The sequence below is a fragment of the Xiphophorus couchianus genome, chromosome 12 (genome assembly GCF_001444195.1).
Source record: "Xiphophorus couchianus chromosome 12, X_couchianus-1.0, whole genome shotgun sequence".
NCBI classification, from domain to species: domain Eukaryota; kingdom Metazoa; phylum Chordata; class Actinopteri; order Cyprinodontiformes; family Poeciliidae; genus Xiphophorus; species Xiphophorus couchianus.
In genome coordinates, this window is record NC_040239.1 from 26,541,156 (window position 1) to 26,563,396 (window position 22,241).

The 22,241-nt window shown below is 39.0% G+C and overlaps 1 protein-coding gene across 3 annotated transcripts in view; it reads right to left on the minus strand.

The window, feature by feature from the left end:
- galnt9 (polypeptide N-acetylgalactosaminyltransferase 9) overlaps positions 1-22,241 on the minus strand; it is a 123,251-nt gene that overhangs the window by 16,643 nt on the left and 84,367 nt on the right. The window lies entirely within an intron of this gene.

Consider the following 22,241-nt stretch of genomic DNA (forward strand, 5'->3'; position numbering starts at 1 on the left):
ATTAGACCAAGATAATCTGTGTGAAAAAAAGTGATTTACAAATAGACAAAAAAAAAATTGTGATAAAAATAAATTAACACTTCTTCCTGTGCTACTTTTGCCTTCTGAAGAAATTCACCGCTCCCAGTCAGAAACGACCAATCAGAACCAAGTGGGAGGTCTTGGCGCTGTCAATCAAGCTCATGCAGCTGCGCTAATGGTGGAGAAGCAACTGATTGTTCCAGAAAAACCATTTGTCCACCGACACGGTGGCCATGATAACTAGCCTTAGTGAAGAGAAAGGGGGAGAGTGTGAGCAGCGCATATACAAGATTGATTGGCAGTGCTCTTGTCTTAAAACATGACCGCTGGAGATAGGCACCAGTCCACCACTACACCCTACAAGGACAGACACTTTGTCACCATTCAGCTTTTATCTGGTGTAGCAAACAGCTGGGAACTAACAGCTTTATCTCATAGAGCAACTTGATGACACATCTGTAGTTACAGCCCATTTATAATTAGAACTATCATCAGCTTATTGTAATTGCCAACATTATTAAAAGCGCTATTATATTATTGTCATCGTTATGGCTTAAACATTACTACTACTATTCTTATTTTAGAGCTTATTTGAAGTGAGTGAAAAAGTAGGATGGATGTTTTATAAAAATTACAGCTACAGCTCCAAGTCCCAGTCCTGAGCGAGTTACCAGTGACAACCAGAAATCCCTATTACGACGAGTGTATGGCACAGAGAGTTATATAAGAAACCAGGCACTGCATAAATGTCACCTTTAAAAGCATCAGTCAGCGCAGAGAGAAATAATTGATTGTAGTCTGAGGGATGTTGTGATCCCCGACTACATGCTCAGGGTCTTGAAGCAGAAAAGTCATTTCTCAAAGCCATGTAGAAAAAGAAAAAAAGAAAAAGATAAAAGAAAAAATAACTCTGCCAAAGCAGGGCCCTTTCTTGAAATAAAGCCTGCCTGTCTGGGAATGCGAGTCATGCTGGGGTAAAGAGGCGCAGCAGCTGCATCCTGACACAGTGCCGCCATAAGGCCAGAGCGTATGTTAATGTTCTTACAGCTACGCGAACTACCACCGCCTCCTCATCACCTACTGTGTCCTAATGATTATCACCACAATGTGCAACAGATGCTGCCATTCATTAACATCTCTATGACCCCAAAAATGAAACACGCTGCACACTGTTTAAGGAGAATATCGCTGGGAAACTATTTTCTCCAACTACCTGAGGAAAAGGGAAAGAAGTCCTGTGCTGAACCGACAGCATTTATTTAAAAATCGGTACTTCCAACAACAGCTTCCTGTTTCGGCTGCGTGACGGCAAACAATCCTGCTTGGACGCGAGAAGGCCGAAGCTGAAGTTTCGTTTTTACGGGTACATATTAAAGCTCAACTGGTGCTTTTCTTTTCCCATAGGGAATACTTTTGGACGTAAAGCAGCAAACGTGGAACCGATTCAGAATCAGAACCCATTTACATTTTAACAGGGGAACAGTCACCCAGGGAAACACGGTGACTCACTAATGCCGTCCTGATGGTTATAACAATGGACCTTTGCAGCGCAACTGAACCGGAAATATCAGGCTTTGCACATCACAAATATGTTTGAGTCAGTTGCAGTGTTCTAAGTTCCTATATTTGTCACTTTTAAAATGATTTAATTTGTTGCCACACAAATACTCATATAATGGCGTGAGATGCTTAAGACAGGGGGAAGTCTGTCTTTCGCAACTTCTAATTATTCTAATGAAGAGTTTCTTCTGTTGTGATCCCTTTGATGCATTTGTTTAAATGAGATGCTATTCTACAATGTTGTTAAATTTTGCAAAACTTTTCATACCCCTGATTTATCTCAACCTTTTCTTGCTTTAATGTACTTTGTTGGAGTTTTATGGGATAGATAAACACACATTAGTGTTATATACAGTATATATATATATATATATATATATATATATATATATATATATTTTTTTTTTGTGTGTAATGCTCAAGGAGGCAGGCGCCCTCATATGCATTTGTTGCGTTAGTAAAATCCATCAGAGGTATCTACGCTGTTGTTCTCTCCCTGAAACCGTCTGTATCAGCGGTGAAGGAGTCTGGGAGGACTGACCCGAGCCGTGACACCTCTACTGAGCGACAAACCCCCTCATCTTCACCGCTGATCTACCGCCACGACCCCGGTCTAAAGAAAATCCATTAGTGCTTTTGAGTTGAGTTAATCCATTTTTCTTCCGCCCGTGATGCAGTTCCCTCCCCACATAAGGCTTGGCGATTGGTGCCTTTTTCGTGGACGCTGGTACCATGCTATTTTATTGGGGTTTTTTATAAGTCCTTGCAGCTCCTATCCGTCTCCCTTGGCAACAACCCTTGACTGTGTAATGCTCTCTCTATGGTCCTTTATCCCCAACCCCTCTGTTTGCTGTGTAAAAAAAAAATCAATAGCAGGAGTGCAGTTAGTGTGGAAGTGTATGCGGTAACTGGGTATGGATATATACGCGCGCCACTCGTGGATAATTGTAAATGTGGATATGCGTAATCACAGTTAGCAGTTGGCACTTAAAGAAAATTGCAGATCAATACCCACCAGAGCTGTTCTCGAGGGTCGAGGAACCTGTCGGGAAAGGACGCACGCCAAACTGTAAATGGTTTGTTTGAATCACATTAGGCCTCAATTTGTTTTACTGAATAAAAATTAAAGAGCAATTATCATCTTATCAATTCAATCAATTCTTATCAATTCAAGCTATACAAATTTAAATAGGCTGTGCTCACGATGATGTTTTTTATTTTTTTTACATCTAAAGATTCCACTTCATAATCGTGTATTGCAAATAAAGTATGTATTATAACATGTTTTACAATGTACCTCAATCAGGCATATCATTATGACTCCCAACAGATGAAGTGACTGCTGATAATAATTACTAGGGGTAATTATTAGTGGGTGTGATATTAGGAAGCATGAAAACACAGAAGCAGAAAAAATGTGCGGTGCAAGAATTTCAGTGAGGATTTTTTTTTTTTTTGTTAAACAGTTTCGATTCCTGTTGTTCAACCTTCTGGCCTTCAGACTCTTCAATCCTCTGAATTTTCCCTGCTTACTTCAAACCCGTATTAGACTGGAATGAAGTGTTATTGTTACAGATATCATCTGTCTGCACCGTAACCTTCGTGACCCTAATTCAAGTTGGATGTGTGAGAGAAGTTAATCAAACGCGCCAGCACTAGAACAGGCCAGGAGGTTCGGGGAGGCAAAGGTGCATTTCCTTCAAAATTTAAACACTTGATAAGTTGCTGCGAGAACGTTCACAGGGAATAGAGTCTGTTGTGAAGGATGCTGATGAAACCTTTTCTCAGCTCGAAAAACTCACAATATATATGAGCTCAGCAAACTGCCAACACAGTGGTTTATATTCCAGGATTTTTAATACCTGTGAGCTTTTAGGTGGCAGTGGTGTTTTAGTAGCTTTGATTTTATGACAGGTTCCAAGTTAGTCCCTGATCACTCTAACCAAGTTCATTTTTATTTTTATTTATAAGGCCTTAACTTGGACTTCTCCCTTTGTCTTTGTTGGCCTACATAAATAAATAGAAAGTCCACCGGAGAATATTCTTTGTTGTGAGAACTTACTTTTCACTTTTGGTGCCTGAAGTCTGAAACAAACTCAGAAAGGAATATTTTCAGAAAAACATGAGTTTACAGGCGCTGCATGTTTTTAAGGTAAATGATTTAATTGAGGAATATTTTTTTTACATTTTATTTATGATGATGTTAACTTTATTCGTTTTGATGTGAAGATTCTGTAAACTCTGTGCTGCTGCTGCCAGTCATGACTAGAACTTTCTTGAAAGACACATTTTAAATCTCAATGAGATTTTCCTGAGGGAAAAAAGTTGATGCAATCGTTTCCTGGTTAGGCATTCAAACAAGACAATTAATTAAAAGTCAAATCAAAACTCGTTCTGGATTAGATGAGAAAGGCTAACATTAAGCGTATGGACTGGACTGGACTCAAAAATCAAGCCCATGCCAGAAAAACAACCAATTTAAATAATTTCTAGCTCTACTGGGAGGATGTTCAAATATCCAAATAGAGTAATAGCAAAAGCGTATTGATGGTTACAAATGTATATTATTTCTTGGCAACTTGGGAATGGACATTTATCCAAATATTAGGTAGAGGAAGGAATTATGGCTGTATAAATATCAGTATTAAGGCCTGAAGTTATTTATTATACGCCTGAAAACGTAAGGATTCAAATTAACTGAAGACAATCATGCCCATAAGCAGCATTTACAAAATTGTAAGTACCACTGTACTTCTTTTATGATAATCCATTAATTATTAGCTGCTGTGCTTACAACTGAAACTAAAATATCCACATCTGATTATTAAAATTTTGCTAACATAAATTTAAAAACAGTCCATACAGGACGTCTGGATTTATTCATTGAAGTGGGATGGATCTTTCTTCGGTGCAACACAAGCCTAGCTAACAGTCTGTCGCTTTTAATATTACGGCAATGATTAAAATAACAAATATGAACACCATCTAAAATTGCTTTAATCTGCAGCCTCTCGTGACATCCCACATGAAGGTCCTCTGGTCTGCATTTTTGCAAAGTCCATTTGGAGGTGACCCTTCATCTAATTGCAGCCTGCATCGTTAAGTGGACACACTTAACACAGAGATCTTTGATGTGGTGGGAATGCAGTTGCTAATCTAATTTAATTGTCTGTGTACAAACAGTTAGTTAATTGCTGGTGGGCCATTTTGCCAAATAAGCTCCACAAGGCTCTGGAAAACATCAATGTAAAAGCTTTAAACTGTAAACATGCTCTCTCCAGTGGTTGTGTAAAGCTAAATGTATTTGGTAAAACAGTATGACGAGTGCCTATTGAATTCAACAATGTATTTTAAGTACATTCTCCAAAAAAGAAACAAATAAATATATGAAATAAAGTACTTCAAAAGGATGTGAAAAACATCCCTGCAGTAAAACAGTAGAGACAGTCTCTTATCTTTGAGCCCAGACTGGAATAAGCCCACAGGGTTCAGACAAATTGTCTTTTTTGTGTGTGTCTAAGAAGTTTTGTAAGTGGAGTTTGCTCTCCTACTTAGTCTAAATTTAATACCAAATAAATAAAAGGTTATAAAGGAGGTAAAATTAGGTTTGATACAAATAATTGACATAATAAAATATGTAAAGCTTGATAAAATGCACCTATAGTGACGCTTTAGGAATAAAGACATTGGTGAAGTATATTCTGGTACATGAAGGTCTTCTCAAAGCAAGATGCATTTCAAATAAACCCATTTTCTACAGCATGGTACCTGAGCGACACTCGAACCAAGTGGGTTGTTCACAGAAGACATAAACAAACTGGCCACTGTACACCATGCTAGAACCAGAAATGACCCCTTTAGCCTTAAGGGCTTCCTTACAGGGTCAGTTTTAGTTATGTCTTTAAGTCAGATTCTGTGAAGTTATCAAAAGTAGTTCCCTTGCCTGTTGCCTATAGAAGGAAGATGTCACGACACCTTGAGCTTTGCTTCAAAGGAAAATAAATTGGAGAAGAGGAAAGCAGCAAACAACCAAAGGAGTTGTAAGCAGAGGAACATACTACCTGCCGTTTTCCTGTATGACTAACAGTTCAACGCCAAATCCAAAAGCTCACTTGGAGCTGGAATCAACATAGATATCACTGCTATTGAAGCCGGTGGATTCCAGATGCTGTTCAAATTCAGAACAGGAGAAAGTTTCCAAGCCTCTTGATAGAGGCTTTCAAATTGTTATCTCAGCAGTCAAACGTTTTTTTTTTTGGGAACTGCAAATTAGCCGTCTGACTTTTCCCCCCCATAAGTGGTCAAATGAAAAGCATAGCGGGGCAACAAGGAGCCAAGAACCCAGACTGAGATGATGAAAGGTTGTGATGAGCTCATACACACTTCGTAGCATGCTCCGTCTGACAGGGACGCTTGATATGTTTGACACGCAGGGTTAAAAGCTGCATCCTCCGGTGACAAATAGACACTTCAGGATCTCCCAAATGAGTGTGTCGACAGTCGAGGGTCAGCTGGAGTTCATCGCTCGGTGACTAATGCGACTCAGCAACAGACAGACACAGGTAGGTGTGATGAAATGTCAGCGATAGGATTCTACATCAAACACAAACCCCAGCTGTCGTACATTTTCAGCAATGCATCCGTATCCTGCAAATGTAAAAATGCCTTTTCTCGCGCTGCTTTACTTCAGACAATGTAGTTTATTTCACTGAGTCGGATGTGTTATTTAGAAACAGTGTGGATCCGTTAAGTTTGCTTTTTCTGCCAGTGTGTTGCTGAGGCGTCACCCGCTACTGACCCTTCAATAACAGCTACTTCTCATCTTGTGAACGTTTTGAGTGGTTGGCTCATTTTGTCAGTAAGTAACATTTGAAAGGCTGGCCAAATAGTCATCTAGAAGCGTGACTAATGCATTCAGAACGGGGCGTGCATTCGCATTAATCCAGGAGCTCAATTTCTGAGAACACATTCATGATGACTTTTCTTTCCAATCAGGCGTCCTAAGATCCCTATTTTAGTCCCAGCTATTACCCAAGCACATACAAAAGAAAAAAAAACAGAAATGCTGTGATATTTACGTAGCAACATTAAAAAAGGTTCCATGTCAAATTTCAACACTTTCAATCAGGTTTTCAGAATTTCATTCTCTCAGATAGAGAAAATATTTTTTTAGACAATTGGATATTGAAAAAAATAGGGATGAGCAAACATTTTCCCCAATCTACTTTTCTTTTTTTTAAAACTATTATCAAGAAATGGTAAATACTTTTATCAAATTGCTTACTTTCTAGAGCTGCCTTTCCCAAAGCTGAGGTCGAACTGCCACCATCTTGGATTGCAACATCATTTTCAAAGACAATTATGTCAGACTTGAAGTACTTCCCCCCCCCCCGCCCCCCCCCCAAGTGTTTCAATTAAAACTAAATTAATTCCCTTTTCATCAGATGCAGTAACAACATTATCAGTTGCATTTTGTCAGTCTATAGCAAAACATGACATAATTGTCAGCATAAAAAGTTGGTAAATATTCACCAAAAGCAATTCACAGATTAAAACTAAGAGCTCAGCTAAAAACAGCAGGGAAACAGCAGAATGGTGTAAGAAAGCTACTTAAATAAGATAATGAAAGGTATTTGCTCTTTAGACAATTAAAAGCATCAGCATAGCATTTGTTTTTATTTAGGGAAAAATCATAAATAGATTTGAGGCTGAAAACCAGGAAAGCTGTCCCTTGAATGGCGGTCTACTAATCAGTCGTTATTTTTGCACTTCCAGCACGCCACCGTATCAATTACTTTTCAACTTTGACAATTGGATTATTGATTTCAAGGCAGATCTGCATCCACAACTTCCCTGAAGCTCAAGTAAAAAAAAAAAAATCACAATTAACTTGGAAGAAAGTGACTAACTCATTTGCTGTGTCCCCTTGAGATAATAACTTGTGCGCACAGAGTTACATCTGGGGAATTTTACACGCCCCCGTTTTAATTGAAAATTTCTCCTTTTTGCAATCAGAAGGAAAGCTGCGTTTTTCCAGAGGAAAAAAGAAAAAAGTCTTCACTAGTTCAAAGAAATACCACAAAATGCTGATGAAGGTGCAGACTACCTACACTGTGCAATTATATATTTTCATGAGGACAAAGGTTCATGCTTGAGAGGGTCCTCACTGGATACTGGGCATCATAGTCAACTTTCATTGGTATATATTTGCAGAGAAACTAGGAGGAGGCAGCAAATACTGAGACATGTGAAAGTTACCTTTCTTTTTTTTTTTTAAATTAGCTCTGCTGGCCTTGAGCAATGCTTGATCACATCCGAGCTAATTTCAAGGTACAAAAACCTGTGCCAGTCATAAAACAGCAACACATTTCTACACACTTTCTTCTTTTTAAAACAGTCATTTCAGTGCTTTTGGCTTTGTGTGTAAGAATATATAAAAAATTTGCATGGTCTGACGTATCCAAGAATCTGTCAAATAACACTCAAGGTCGCTCATTTTGTTCCGACGTGAACATGCCAACATGCACACGCTAAAGATCAGATTTCCCTCCAAGTTCATATCTGTAAAAGAAAGAAACGTTTTCACTCTTGAGGTATTTCTTTTTGTGGTATGCCGACTCTTTAATAAGATTCCCTTCGCACTGGTCTTAGCATGCACCGTGACTTCACACTCAGTCAGAATGTAGATAGTCTCCGCAGAGTCTTAAAGATGCCTTCTGGGATGCATCAAGAGCACGCTGCGCTCCCAATTACACATCATGGAGCATGAGATTTTCCTGTTATGAGAGTACAGTTACAATCAGCTGTGAGACCATGGAGCCTCATCATTATGGTGGCAGAATACAGCATCTGTAGCTTACTGACTGCCTAAAGGAGCCTGGTAGGAACAGTGGTAGCTTCTCCTCTGGCATGGACCCACCTATCTATTGAACATTGTGAAAGAAGAGATGCTGTACAGGCGTCGCGCCAACCTAACCATGCTCACTCTGGGCAGGCAGGGCACTAAATGATATAATGTAATGCTCTTAGTACATTGCCTCACACCACTGCTCTGATTGCAGCATAAGGGTCTCATCAAGCTGTAGAGACGATCAATCTAAAATCCAGCATGTCAGTAAACACAGTGCCACGTCAGAGCCTCGCACATAAAAGTTGATGTGCACAGAGTTCCTGGTTAAACGGGGTTCACAGCAGCGGCTGAATGGTTCGAAAACCTGGCAGGAAGGCATTGGAGTCAGTGATATGGTTATTTACCTTTAATGGAAGAGATGGTTTGAATTTCTCTCTATGTTCTTTGGCCATGCTCTGCATCCATGAAGCCTCCTTTTCACCACTTCTAGGACTTGTGGTTGTAGTTCTGGTTTTATTAGAGCTTTTGAGATGCCAACTTGCACATAGGGTGGTAAAAATGAAAGAACTTGTCAACTCTCATAGGCTACAATTCAAAGGACAAATGCTCTTGGGATGCCATCAATAAGACATTCTGGCCTCAAATATGGTGAGGAGAACGTAAAGGACAAGTATTAGGTGGAAGAAAGAAGCTCTATTCTACAACAGTATAACTCCTGTAATGTTGTACTTCTGTACAGCACCTGCATTCTCTCAGGCTGTCGCGTACTGAAGGTGTTTGTTCCCCCACATCAAGACTTGAGATGTGATGACAGAGGTACAGAAACCTACCAAATCTATAAGAGAGCGCCACAGATTGAAAGGAAAGGTCCTAAAGACATTGTAACCCCTGCATTGTTGTACAATAGGTGGGAAAAACCTATTTAACGTGCTACAGTAAGAGTGCAGTGGTGCCATTCCTTCCTGTTGGAGACATTCTGTGAATAAGCTGAGCTTGTATGGGTCAGGGAGCCCATGAACTGTGTTACTGTAACGTGAAGGGGGTCACTTTTTTAAGTTATGGTTTCAGAACGCACACCGGACAGAGTGGACACAGTCTTCTCATCGGACACTGAGCATCTGTTTGCTGATGAATAGCTGTTAGCTTGCCACAAAAAAGAAAAATAAATAGTGTTAGCTAACTCTTTGAGCCGAAATGCCAGCACGCTCAGCTCAGCCTCTTCCGTCCTTTAAAATCTGATGGGAAGATGAGTGATGCATCACCAGAGAGCGTTCTGGATCAGAGCCGCCACCCCGCCCGCCTGCGCTCTTTTGTGCGGCGGGATAAGAGGAAATCCGCATGATCCATCACTCCGTATCATACATTTTCTCCCCCTATTTTCCTGTTCATACGTCTATAGTGGGAGTGGGGAGAAAAGAGTGATGGATATGAAGGCCCTTTTAACTGTGCCTGTCAAAAGCTAATTCCACCTAGTCGCTGCCCTTCGCCTTTGATATGGCTTGCAGACTGCTAGTGCAGCTAAACCACAGCAAGCTAGTGCTCTTCAAATACTTGGGCGCTGTCAGAACACTTCAAGTTTTCAGCCAAAGTTTCTGACATCCAAAAGAGTCCATGATGTGAACAGCCTTTCTGATGCTCAGGCGATAAGTGGAACAGGCGAGGCCGCTTCTCAAGTGTTTATTCTTAGTTACTATGCGGCCTTCTGAAAAAGATTTGTCAGAGCAGTGTAAATAATTCAGTTGTCTTCAAGAGATTTATTGAACATTTTTATCTACTGCCTTGAAATTATGTCTTCAAGATAAGGAGGACGTTTCTATAGTCACATTAAAAATAGGATTGCATCAAAGGAATATGTCTAATTACATACTGGCACCTTCCTAAAATAATGACCCAAGTCATTTTTTGCCAAAAGATGATTGTGGCAAAAAAAATATTCAAAACTAAAAAAACTTAGTCCATTACTTTAGGAAGGTGACAATGTTCATTTGGTCTTGTACCAAGGCGCCACACTCTGAGCTGTATGCTTCAGACTCCATTTGTTTCCCGACAGAGGTCGTATGTCATTATAATGCAGAAACGCTTAAAACACGCTTCCCAAACACGGAATCCGATGTGGTATAATTCATGCATATCGCTTGGATCAGCAAGCCTCGAACAGACAGCAAGACAATATCATTTGTGAATTATGCATGCCCAGCGTTCATTAATGCATGGTTGACAACGTTAGCGGATTGAATAAAACCCCTAAAACAACTTCCGCCGCAAAACAAAAGCATATGCAGAACTGCTCCGCCTCGCCATATGCTTGCAGTAAGTCCTTTCGGCAGCCGCAGTAATTCCTCAAACAAAATCTGATCCCGCTCCTTTACAGCTGTATCTATTTTTCATTTGTCCCTGCTCCTGGACATAGAGTCATGTTGGTACATACAGTAAGCGAGCGTCTGAGTAAGCAACGCTGAGTGCATTAGAGACCAGAAGATTGATTCAGCTGCTAAATGATGCAGGCATTGAAAGAGACAAACAGTCGAGCGATATTCAGCGTGATAGTTAACGTCATGTACATTTTATTGATGAAGAGTACTGAGAAGAATACTTGCGTGTTGCAAGTCTGGACTGTGGCAAAAGAGGAAATCAATCCTGTGCCAGAGATGTCACAGGCAATTCTAATAGATTCCAAATATACATGTGGTACACATCGTTGGTGGCTGCTTAGATGAAGATGTGTAAAAAAAAAAAAAAAAAATTATTAATGAAACTTTCATTGCAGCAACATTATCTCAAAGGTTAAATTTCTCCGACTTTTAATTTTTGTGTGTAATTAATCAGTTGGAAGAAAAATCGCACAGGAGAAATAAAATATTTCAATTAAAATTAAGGTAACTGAATGTATTTTTATACTTTACCTACTTTAAGTTGGTCCAAGTTTCTGGTAAGACGTATATTGTAATCAGTACTTGGGTTTCCATTTCAAATGTGTGCAAAACGTTGTCAATAAGAAACGCAATGAAAATCACGCGTGAATGTTTGCTCATTAAAAAACATGCCACGTCATCATATTCCTGCCACTTCCTGCTGTCTTCTTCTTCTTCTTTTACTCCAGCAGTGACATCCGGTTGTTGATCGCATGACTTGCGTGGCGTGAAAAAAAAAGTGTTTCTATTGCGTTTTTTTTTCCTGAAATACAGTAATTTTGATACAGTCGAAACACCACCTCATTGTAGCGCAAAAAACATTTTAGTGAAAAAGGTGAGTTTTTTTTTAAAATTACAGAGTTTCCATTAATTAAATTTTTTTTCTTCGTAACTGAAATTTGCACAATTTTAAGACCAGTGGAAAGGCAGTTAATGACTGGTCAGTTCCCAAGGGGCATAAATATGCGGTGACACAAATATCTATTTCTTGTTGTCACTGGCTACTATCTTGACACCACAAACAAATAAATACAGTTAAAATAATTAAAACACTTATTGTTCAACTGCAGCAGAAACTGCCATCCTGGGGTCACCAGATCGCCAAAACAATTTTCGGATTCTAACAACATGCCAGTTGGTTTTCTGTCCTACAATCACAAATGTCAACATACTTGACATTTGTGGTTTTTAACTGGAACCGTGTACTTTAACCAGATGAAACTAACAATCTTTTCGGCAGCAAACAATCCAGGTGGGTTTGGCGTGAAACTCACACAGAGAAGCACCTCATGCCAACTGTTAAGAAATGTGGAACATTTGTGATGCTGTGAACATATTTTCTTCCAAAGATCCCAGGAAACCTCATTACTGTGCAGAGCATCGTGAAGTCTTTGAAATCAGAGACTTTACACATCTACAGCATTAAATGTAAATGTGATGACATCAATATGGGTCAATGCAGGATAGTGATCCAAAACATTCGCCTAAATCAAGACAGTCAGTCTATTGGACCCGATAGACCTAAATCTTATAGAAAACCTGCAGGGTGAGTTGAGGATAATAGAGCATCAAAGAAAATCTAGGAGCTAGACTGAGGAAGAAAGGTATCAATAATTGCCCCACAAGTGACTTTTGACATTGGATTATTTATCTACTTTAAAAATATACATATTTTCTTCCATAAAAAATTGTAGTATTGTTGTATTGAAAAGCAATAATTGTAAGGCTTTTCACACATCTTTACCACACACTTACTTTTAGAAGTAAATGTGATTCTAATGTAAGAAGTTTCAAACTAAATCAAAGCTAAAACTGACAAAAGTAGTCTTGCATCTATCTATAAATCACAGACACATTTAATTTCTGAAATGAAAAATGTTGGGAACCAAATGGATTGCTATAGGGTACCTTGCTTTATCCAACATCCCACATTATGGAATTCTTCCAGTAATTCTCCACATTTATCATTATCCATTTGCTAAATTGTAAACTCAGGGTCCCTCTGAGGCTCCTGGATTGCTCCTCCTCCACAAAATGACTGCGCTTGTTGGAAAGGGCTCGCATATGGTGAGCGCCTACCGTCATTTGCAGTTTGACGGACACGGGCGCACTGTTGATTTAGAAAGTGCCAGAACGGCTCCTTTTTACACAGATGGCTGCCACTCATAACGACGTTCCTGTCCTTTTCAAGGTGACTGCTTTCACTGCAGCCCGCTGGAGACGTCTGATTCAAACATGTCTGAGAGACACTCCGCTTTTGTCTGGTCGCAGCAGTAGTCTGCGGTATCTGAATGTTCCCACGTATGGCAACGAAAAAAAATAGTCTCTGCACAAGCAGGAAAAAGATTAATTGGATAGATTTGTTATATTTCGTGATTTGAGATAGCAGTAGCTTTTCCTGACGCCATGGAGATTATGAGGACACGCATCCTGTTTTGACCTGCTTCCTAACCACGTAAGATTCTTCCAGACAGTTGAGAGAAAACAACAACAACCACAACGCCCCCCTCCCCCCAACCCTGCCTCCAGGGGAACCCAATAAATCTAGCCGGCCTGCTAAATTTTAGAGTTGTGAAGGCAAGCAAAAATGTTTGGCATAAACTCTTTTCCGTTTATAGTAGAAATCTACGCATATGAAGGGAAATTCTTTGAAATCCCGTCCAATATTTACCCACAGTCACAGTGAAAAACAATATATCAGAGTAGAGCGTTTTCTTTTGCTTTTTAAATGACTGCACTTTCACTGAACTTCAGAGCCGCTTCAGCACAACCTTCATGTTTACAATCCGAGAACTTTACATTTATTTCTATCGAGAGTAAAAAAAAAAAAAGAAATATACTAAAAGTGCATCAAGAAAATAAGGAAACTTTCTTGCTGGATTGATGTAGAAATTTATGCATATTGTGGCTAAAATATTAACCCCCACCCCCACATGTACAGTCTCTCTGCCTTAAACAAAAAAAAACACATCTGGAGGAATTCGGCTCTCTGTTTCTACAAATCCAGATGGCGCGTAAGGTTAATCAGTTGTGCTTAAAATTTCCTGTTCTATAATTGTATGAATGCAGCAGCTGTTCAGAATAATCTGAAGGTGTCGTCTGACTATATCTACAAACTGTTTCAAAACAGCAGCTGTCACTTTGCCACCTGAAACAAAGCACATCTTAGCAATAGCGCTGGAACTTTTATAAATATATTATCGGTTGTCCTGGAGAGTAGGGAGGCCATTTGAAAAAATAAAAGAGAGAGACTAAAGGAGTTGTGCAAGAACTAACATATTTTCATGGTCAAAATCGCTGGATTTATGCATTGCTTGTTGAAATACATGATAAAAGTGCAGTGCTGATCCTCACCTCTACTGGCGCTGTCTCAAACAGTCTCTGCCTTAAACAAAACTGACACACGTCCATTGCTCTGTCGCTCTTTAAGATCGAAATATACACGTACAACTACACATGTTGACATCTGATATAGTTAATGAGCGTGTGTAACATATGTAGTATGTACTGTCCTAAATGTGCAGTGAAAATGCACAGGGAGAGGCAGGAAGTACCACGCCTCGCTGTGAGGGAGCAGTGCTAAGACTCAAAGGAGCGGCCAGCAACAGAAGCTCTTCTACACATTAAAAAAAGCTAAAAAATATATCAGGGGAAAAAGCAAGGATAATTTTTTTTTTACAATAGAGTGATGATGATATTTATGGAAAACGATAGGCCAACAAATGTCATATACAAATACAGGTTAGATCATATGCAATTTTCAGTTTTAATAAAAGAGATAGAGAGAGAGCGAGAGAATGATGTCAACTTAAAATATCAAAATCTCAATCAAATAATCTTTTTTTCGTCTTGCTATCATATTGTTGAACAGTATGAAAGGGATTAAAACATAACTAGAAGGTTTTTAAATAACTAAATTAAGGTAAAGACTGAAATAATAGCTTTTATTTTGGATTTTATATATTGATCCATCAGTCTCCAGTCGGTGCCTCACCAGTCATCGACCTCGCTGCATGTCCCTGATAAAGGGCCTTAATGTACGATCAATGTTGCGATGTTGTAAAATAATACCCGCACTTCAACTTGCAGCTTTTGTTTTTTCGTTCTTGGGCTTCTGGAAATAAAAAGGAGTTTTTTGGGGGGGTTTTTTGTATCGACCAATGTGTCAATTCAAACCTGCCTGGAGGCTGTTAATACAAGCTTTTTACAACCAGACATTTTATATGCTTTCCAATAATTTACTGAGTCTACTGTGAGATGATGTGGTTTTGTGACTCAAAAAAAAAAATATTATCTACCAGCAGAAGGTTGCTCTAACATGGGAATAATAACTAACATCAAATCATTTTAGTAGTATATAATATATACTATGATATAGGCATTGCTGTGAGCATTTCTATAATTCATCAATACTTTATCCAGAGGAACAAAGGGATGTGAAATGGATGTGTAGCTACATGGTTTGAAAGTATGACATGGAAATACGATGGGACAGTAGGGCATTGCATAGGTATAGAAATAAAATATGAATATGTGAAGAGATCAATAATCCTGGGTCGCTTAATCAGTTAGGTGAATTTTTTTTTACCTTTAAATCTCTAAATAATAAATACTATTGCTGAAAAAAAGGAAGAAAAAGGGAGAAAAATGAAAGCGAGAAAGAGAGAAAGAAAAAGAAAAACTTTCTGTCGAGTGCGTTTTCTTCTTCATTTATTGGAAGGCTTTATTCCCTGTGCGTTTGTTTTCATTTTGCTGCTTATTCTTGTTCCACATGTGGTCCCTTGTCGCTGATTGCTCAAAACCCATTGTTCATTTGTTGTTTTTCCTCGCTGTGTCTGCATTTGCTACAGGGATTTATTTGTTTGCTGCAGGGCTGTCAGAGCAGATGTTGATTGATTTTCACATGTATTGTCCACGATGCCGTCTGACGGTTAAGATTCTGCTTTGCCGCCGCAGCTCATTCTAGTCATTTTATTTATTTATATTTTTAGAGAGAGATTACTTTTTTCCCCCTCACTCTCCATTTTTGCATTTTAGACAGCTGTGACTGATGCCGTGACTTTTCGTTCTCCAGCTACACACACTGACCCGGACAAGATCAAAACTCAGCATTACACTTTTTTTCAGGGTCCCGTGAGTTTTTAGGTTACTTAAACCTGGAAGAATCTCTCTCTTAAAAGCAATCAGGATGCAAAGAATGCTGGCTGGGTCGACGATGTTTAGCTTGATTAACTGTTGAAAATTTCAGCTCTGGCAAATTGCAATGCAGGTAATTTAAACGGAAAACAAAATTCTCATTAGGGTTGGGCAGTCCTGCGATATGAAAAAAGTTACCGTCTCCTTACCAAGATGTTTCAGATTATCCATCTTTAATGCCAGACAAAGATAACTGATGTAAATACAAAATCTTAATGATTGTTTGGCTTATGAGACCAAGTTAGAAAGCAATCACTCCTTAACCTAAAAATTTGTTACTGCCACAAACATTGGCAACAGGGCAGAGGTTTTTCTGTTGAGGTAAAGTGACGGCACCTCAAACCGATTTATGTTATAACCAAAGACAAGACATTGATGCTGTTCCAAAACTTCAATATTTTCTTCTTTCACTATTTATATTCAGACTTGTTTGTGACATTTGGCTGCTTGATCCAAGTGGACTCCAGCTTAGGGTCATAAATTGATGGCCAGAAAGCGTCCTTCTGGATCGTCTGCTAGAGAGCAGGCCATTACACTACCAGCATGATTGACTGTCACTGTGATGCTCTTTTTCTGAAATTATATTAGATTCAAACCAGATGCAACTGAGGTAAGTGAGGCCTACAGTGCTTTAAAGCTTCAGGGTTTTTATTTTCCTTCCTGGATGAGGATCAGTGTAGTCTTACTTTTTTCACCTATGGTTGTGCTATCAAAAAGGCAGTGCTTTGTGAAGTCGACCTTTTTGAGCTTCACATTATGGTGGGATGTTAAATCTCATCAAAAACATACCTGGAGTGTTGCTTTGATTTATACATGTTTGAGAAATCCTTTATACTCTGGTGACAACCATTCAGCTGTGCAAAACACCTAGGTGGACCTAGCCCCGCCTTCAACGTTGAAGCTCCTCCTCAGAGCTGCAGGTTCTCAGCTACTGAACTTGAGGCGTTAAATCAAGGAGTCAAATTTCTTTGAGGCGATATTTAATATAGACAACTGGAGGTAACATAGTTACTTGATTGTGCTATAAAATTGCACTATGCCGGGAAAATACATAATACTGTGCCTTTAATAAAATTTTTTTCATTAACTCAAGTTATTTTTGTGTGATTTTCAAATTCGTTTGATCTGAAACATTTCAAAGGATCAAAAAAGCAAAAACATGCATTTCCTGTTCTGCAATCCCATCTTTGGATCAGATGAAATAAATTTTTTGCATGACTGCCTAACTGTTTAAAGCTTAGCTCAATTTCTACTGTGCAGCAATTTCTGAGAATGATGTAATTTCAGAGGAAAACACAACACGTTGCATCTCAAAGCCAAAAAGACCCACGTATTTATTTTAAGTTGTCCCAATTAAAATATGGATACAGCCCAAAATTACGTCTAAATATTATTCGTGCCAAAACAGCTGTAATCAACTGGCAGGGAGGCAAGAGTTTTCACTCCTGAAATTAGCTGGATGTAAAAACGTAATTTACAGTGAAACATTTCCCGTTTAATTTGTTTGACAAAGAACGTATGTAAAGTCAAGCCAAAACCAAACATAATAAAAATAATGAGGTGTCAGCTGTCATCACTTTTTAATAACTACTTGAGATGTATAGGGCTCCAAGTTAAGTGAAGTGTAATTATGTCCCGTTCCCGTACAGCCGCTGCTCTCACCAGACTTTAATTAGCTCTACTTTCTCCACTACGGGGAGATTATGACCAGAAGCCTCTGGGCCCCGTCCAGGTGGAAATAAAGACAAAGTTTTAAAGGAAGGGGAAAAAAACCCCAATATATATAAATAAATAATTTTTTGGTTCATTAACTCGGAAGCAGTCCAATGTGAGTTTATTATATGCCATGAAGAGAAGCAGGCCGCCCGGTGAGATCACACTTCGTTTCCTGGACTGATTGATTGGGCTGCTGTGAAATGAGACAGACATCATGAAGTACTTTGGATGGCTTCCTGCTGGCTAAGTGAGCTCCTGAGCAGATTGTTTTGGTAAACTCATCTAGACTTCACTTATTAGCCTTCTGGCATCAAAGTGGCAGCCTTCTTGTATAAAGTTGCAATACACAAAGGTTTCCAAAGGTATGAACGGCATTAAATCAGGTTTAGGGAGAATAACTGGGGCTTGATAAAGAAACAATCTGCTGCGGAGACCGGAGCTACACAGCTTCCCTACGGGTTCTTCCGACAATGTTCAGAATTGCATTAAATTTTAATTAACATTTTTAATCTTCGCTAGATAACGCTTTTCTTTTTCTTCTTGTTTTGAAGACTAAGACTTGCTTATTTTTGAAATTGCATTCATCAAAGGGAGCAGGAAATTCACACAATTTTATCTAGAAAGATAAAAACTATCATTGTACACATATAATAAAACATAAATTGCTTCAGATAGTCTTATTTAGTTTCACGTTAGTAAACCAATGTTGCCGTTTGTGTCAGCCTTCCATTTGAAGAGTGTAGAGTAGCTGAATTGTGTTTTCTCTGGCTCACTGATCTGATGACTGAGAATAAATAATGAAAGAAAAAATAATCACTTTTAAAATGTTCAAGTGGCAGCACATTTTGGTTTACTTGAGATCAAAACTCTTCAGTTATTTGCTTTATAGAGCACGTTTGTTTTGCCGAAAATTAGCTCCATTATTATATTTCTGTACCGTTTCAAACACAGTTTTATCTCCTGCTGAGTCAGGGTGCTGCAGATTTTATGGAAACGTTGATAACTTCTGAGGGATGAGTGTTGCAACACAGATACAACAGCTGCTCTGAAATTTACACAAGCAATAACTAAAGTAATCTTTTTATTTTTCCATCATCTTTTTTTTTCCCAGTCTGGAAGTAATAATATATGGAAGTAATAATATTGCAACAAGTAGGAATCCTGACTTGAAACTGAGAAGGAATCAGTTGATGAAGCTAAAGATCAGGTCGAAGTCCTCCAACGTCAAAGACTTGGAGCTCTTCATCAGAGATTATTAAAAGATGTATCATTGGAAGAACTGGAACAGCATGATCAGTAATTGATTTCTGTAATTTATTGACTTTAAAGTCACAAAACATTTTTCCATTGAAGGGTATGCATGATTTTCAACAGGATGTCTGTAGAAATATATTTTTTTACATAAAATGGAAATAGAAACAGATATTTTTTTAAAAATACGATACTTTTTTTTATTTAGCATTGATCAGTTATATTATTCCATAAACATAATTTTAAATCTAAATCTGAATGATATTGAAAACTTTAAACAATCTCATTCAATCAATGTAGATTCACTTGTGAGCATGTTAAATACTCAGAGTGGCTCCAACAGAAGGCAGCTTGACCTATTTTCTGATCTGGACTTTGTTATTGCTCATAGACTGCTTAAAACATTGCATTTTCACCTCCAAATGGTCTGTTAAATACTAATATGGGGGAAAAAAATACACTATAAAGTAATGGCAAAAGTAACTTTACTCTCCCGTAACACAGCAGCAGACTAAAATTCATACCATTCATCCCAGTGTACACACGTCATACAAAATGGTTGTGCATCATAAGCATCAACCCTGTTTCACTGATGTGACAGTACTTGATGTTCTACAAAATGATGGAGTTTTTAGATCCACGTAGTGTTTTGAGTTGCAGCAACTGATACAGAATTGTAAGAAACCATGACACAGCAGTTTTAGTGTGCAGAGGAAGATCAGATTGTATTCTGTTTACCTCGTCTCCCACTACTTTCCTTATTCTATGCTATATATACTTCAATATTGGAGTAAATAACACATTTTTCCCCTTCATTTTCTTTTCTACCCTGTTGCAGGCATCCCTGCTGCGGTGCTTTCCTGTCGGCCCATTTCTCTTTCCTGTCCCTCACCTCCCAGATGGTCGAGGCAGATGGCTTACCATCCTGCTGGACGCATCTTACTGTCAAAACAGTGTTCTCCTATCAAGCGTCGCCCACTACCTAATGGCTGAACATGGGACGCAATTACTGGTGTCCAGAGCTGGACAACATTTTACCAACTGCCATTTTATAACTACCATTATGTTCACTCTGGCAAAAAAAAAAACTAAAAAAAAAAACTTAGGCACAATTAGATTGCAAACTGTCATTGAACTTAAATAAAACATGCTTCACTTCTAATTCTTTTAAAGTGCACTAATTAAAAGATGTATTCACAACATATTCAGAAGTTAACAGCGCATTGTCAGCTTTTCTGCTTCTCTGAAGATTTCGCAATTCTCTGTAGAGCATTTATGTCACAAAAGAAAAGCAAGTGATGTTAAAATTTGCAGTGATTATACAACTTCATATTCTGAATTGGCTGCTTGCCTTTAGTAGATTTTTATGTGTAACATAATCTTTGCAGATAAGAGTTGTGACTGTATTGTACACTTTGAAATCAAAAAGCAAAATGCTCTTCCCCTGAGCTGCTCGGTACTTGCGGCGCTCAGCAGAGCAGGAGGGGGATGAGATTCATCACGAAGTAAACTCATACGGACGCTTCTGGTAGAATTCATCATTTCTACTCAAGATCATTTTTCTCCGTTTACACACAGAGCGGTAGAGGTGAGCACCAAGCTCAGACGAGCCATTTACAATTGTTTACAAGTGTATCCAACACGATGTTGCTTGTAGAGACAGAAAGAATGTTGTGTTTGGCTGCGTCAGGTGTTCATCACGTAAAATGCTTTCAGTACCTATAACGTGTCCACATTGCTCTCAGCCACATACTTTACACACCATACTCTCTTTTTTTCTCCAAAAAAGACTTCCAAAGAAAAACTTGTAATGAGTGTCATGCATATGTACTACAGCCTCTTTTACTCTGACATCCCTGAATTAACAGCACTACCAACTGCCTCTAGAAATCAACTGATTGACTTCAGGAAGTCATCACAACATGGCTCCTCTATTAACCCTTTAACAACATTTTCCCTAGTGTTTCACTGAGAAGCAGCTCCTATAATGAGCTCAGCTGATGCACAGTTCCACCGGGTGTTTGCTAATTGCTCCTGGCTAGTCTGTAGGAGCTGAGCGGCGGAGTCACAGGGGAGGGCTGCTCTGCGAGTTAGAAGTTCAGCAGCTTGGAAACTGCAGCTCCACGGAGCAACGGCGTCTCGTTGCCACGGGAGATTAAAGGATTCCTCAAACATGCATGGAAGAATCAAGGCAACACTCCAGCTGTGCTTTTGATGAGGGAATCACATTACAAGGTGATGAACAGCTCAAAAATTTTGATTTTTCATAATACTGCCCCTTTTGAAAAGCATATGAACTTTCACGCAGTCACCTACCAAAACACAGCTGTCAAGACTTGAAAGAAGCTTTTCACAGAACAACAACAACATATATTTCAGTTTGTGGTTGTAACATGAGCAAGACGGAAAAAGTTTAAGGCGTCTGAATACAAACTGCTACAAACTTTCTAATTATGGACAGTAGGAATGAAAACAGAGAAAGCTTCTCCGCATTGATTTAAATAATTTACGTGCATAATTTTTGAGCATCTTGCCAGTTCTCTTTGTTTCTGCAGATTCATTCCAGCTTCTGATCATTTACAAGTCCTGGCCCCGTAAGTTATTTCACACCTCAGCACACCGGAAACTCTAATGAGATGTTTAATTAATTTTTTCTGCCATTAACTTTATTCTATCACATTCCACTCCAAAAGAGCGGCACCCTCGTAGCCGTGTGCTGCATAATCACATTCTGCACGTCCTTGCTTCCCAACTCGCTTGGAATGAGGGAAGCAGTTCGCTGCTCCCTTAAAGCCTTTTTCATCCGCGCCTATTCTGCAGCTCGCACGTAAACATGCAAGTAACCTTCCCCGGAAGAAACCTGTCTTTTGTCAGCTCGCTGCAGTCATTGATACTCCGGTATTGTGGGCTGCTCTGGCTAATTGCTAAACATGTTCTTGTCAATCAAGCCTCTCCCCAAATGGCAACCCACTCAGCTCATTTCAGTGAACAGCCCGAGAGGAATAATTGTGATCCACCCACCAGTCACCTGACTCCATTCCATTAGTGGCTGTATATTGTAAATGAATCAAGCTGGTTGTTCATTGTAGACCTTTTCAAGCTTAGGCATGAACTCAGTGGCATTTTCTTTTATTTTACAGACAGGTCAAAAAGAAAGAGGAGTGAGGGAATTAATTGTGTTTGCAGACAGTGCGGGATGTTTTTCTTCATTTCATGAACCACAACGCCTGAGCAAG